Below are 2,512 nucleotides of genomic sequence, written 5' to 3'. Positions count from 1 at the left end.
GCCATCCATTCATACTTTGAGAGATCATGTTGACTTGTTGAGTCAACACTTTGTTCTGAGCCAATATGGAATTCAGAGCATCAATTTCAAGAACTCCCTTCCTCTGAGGCGTCCCACTATTCACGGAATTCCTCTCAGAAGTGTACATGAATTGGTTATTTGCAACCATGTCAATAAGTTCTTGAGCTTCTGCAGGCGTTTTCTTTAGGTGAATGGATCCACCTGCAGAATGGTCCAATGACATCTTGGAAAACTCAGATAGACCATAATAGAATATATCTAATATGGTCCATTCTGAAAACATGTCAGAAGGACACTTTTTGGTCATCTACTTGTATCTTTCCCAAGCTTCATAGAGGGATTCACCATCTTTTTGTTTGAAGGTCTGAAAATCCACTCTAAGCTTGCTCAGCTTTTGTGGAGGAAAGAATTTTTCCAAGAAGGCCGTGACCAGCTTATCCCAGGAGTCCAGGCTATCTTTAGGTTGTGAGTCCAACCATGTTCTAGCTCTGTCTCTTACAGCAAAAGGGAAAAGCATGAGCCTGTAGACTTCAAGATCTACTCCATTCGTCTTTACAGTCTCATAAATCTGCAAGAACTCAGTTAAAAACTGGTAAGGATCTTCAGATGGAAGTCCATGAAACTTGCAGTTCTGTTGCATTAGAGCAACTAATTGAGGTTTCAGCTCAAAATTGTTTGCTCCAATGGCCGGAATGGAGATGCTTCTTCCATCAAATTTGGACGTTGGTTTAGTGAAATCACCTAGCATTCTCCTTGCATTATTGTTGTTGGGTTCGGCTGCCATCTCCTTTTCTTGTTCGAAAGTTTCAGAAAGGTTGTCTCTGAATTATTGTAATTTAGCTTCTCTTAATTTCCTCTTCAGAGTCCTTTCAGGTTCAGGATCGGCTTCAACAAGAATGCCTTTTTCCTTGTTCCTGCTCATAAAGGGAAGAAGAGAACAAGAAAAGAAAGAGGAATCCTCTATGTCATAGTATAGAGATTCCTTTACGTTAGTAGAAGAAGAAAGGGAATAGGAGTGAAGAAGAATGAATAGGTAGGGGTAGTGATTTGAGATGAAGAGAGATGAAGAAAAGTGTTAGTAAATAAATAAATAAATAGAAGAAGGGGAGAGGGAAGAAATTTCGAAAATAAATTTGAAAAGAAGTTAAATGATTTTCGAAAATAAAAGATAAGATAGAATTAAAATTAAAACAATTAATTAATTAAAAAGAATTTTTGAAAAAGGGATGAGATATTTTCGAAAATTAAAGAGGGAAAAGTAGTTAGGTGGTTTTGAAAAAGATAAGAAACAAACGAAAAGTCAAATAGTTAGTTGAAAAAGATATTAAAATCAAATTTGAAAAGATAAGAAGATAAGAAGTTAGATAAGATATTTTGAAATTAAATTTTTGAAAAAGATAAAATTTTGAAAAAGACATGATAAAAAGATAAGATAAGAAGATATGATAAAAAGATAGGATTGAAAAAGATTTAATTTTTAAAATTAAAATTAATTACTTAGCTAACATGAAACTAAAAGATATAATTCTAGAATTTAAAGATTGAACTTTTCTTAATAAGAAAGTAACAAACTTCAAATTTTTGAATCAATCTCATTAATTGTTAGTGAATTTTCGAAAATTATGAAATAAAGTTAAGAAAAAGATTTTTGAAAAATAATTTTCAAAATTTTCGAAAAAATAGAAAAAATGAAAAAGATATGATTTTTGTAAAAGATTTTGAAAAGATAAGATTTTTAAAATTGAAAATTTGACTTGACTTACAAGAAATAACTAATTTTAAAAATTTTTGACTAAGTCAACTCAAATTTTCGAAATTTGGAAGGAAATGAGGAAAAGATATTTTTTTTTATTTTTGAATTTTTAATTATGAGAGAGAAAAACACAAATATGACTCAAAACATAAAGATTTTGGATCAAAACACAAGATGCATGCAAGAACACTATCAATGTCAAGATGAACACCAAGAACACTTTGAAGATCATGATGAACATCAAGAACATATTTTTGAAAAATTTTTGATGCAAAGAAAACATGCAAGACACCAAACTTAGAATTCTTTAATGCTTGGACACTATAAATGCAAAAATGCATATGAAAAAAAATAAAAGACACAAAACAAAAATTCATCAAGATCAAACAAGAAGACATACCAAGAACAACTTGAAGATCATGAAGAACATTATGAATGCATGAAATTTCGAAAAATGCAAGAAAAATTTTTTAAGCATGCAATTGACACCAAACTTAAAAATTGACTCAAGATTCAAACAAGAAACACAAAATATTTTTGGTTTTTATGATTTTATGAATTTCTTTTTGTATTTTTATTATTTTTTTCGAAAAACATTATTAGAAAAATGAAAAAGAAAAGAAAAATTTTGAAAAAAAAAATTTCTGAAAAGAAAATAAAAAGAAAATTACCTAATCTGAGCAACAAGATGAACCGTTAGTTGTCCAAACTCGAACAATCCCCGGCAACGGCGCCAAA

General features: G+C 30.4%; 1 non-coding gene across 1 annotated transcript; it reads left to right on the top strand.

Moving 5' to 3' along the window:
- Window positions 1–302: 302 nt before the first annotated feature.
- LOC130937268 (small nucleolar RNA R71) lies at window positions 303–406 on the top strand. Its single transcript, XR_009068492.1, has one exon. It is a non-coding gene; the product is annotated as a small nucleolar RNA R71 (small nucleolar RNA).
- The last annotated feature ends 2,106 nt before the right edge of the window (window positions 407–2,512 follow it).

The sequence above is a fragment of the Arachis stenosperma genome, chromosome 6 (genome assembly GCF_014773155.1).
Source record: "Arachis stenosperma cultivar V10309 chromosome 6, arast.V10309.gnm1.PFL2, whole genome shotgun sequence".
Taxonomy (NCBI): Eukaryota; Viridiplantae; Streptophyta; class Magnoliopsida; order Fabales; family Fabaceae; genus Arachis; species Arachis stenosperma.
Note: the sequence above shows the minus strand (reverse complement) of the source record. Positions and strands in the feature narration are given on the sequence as shown.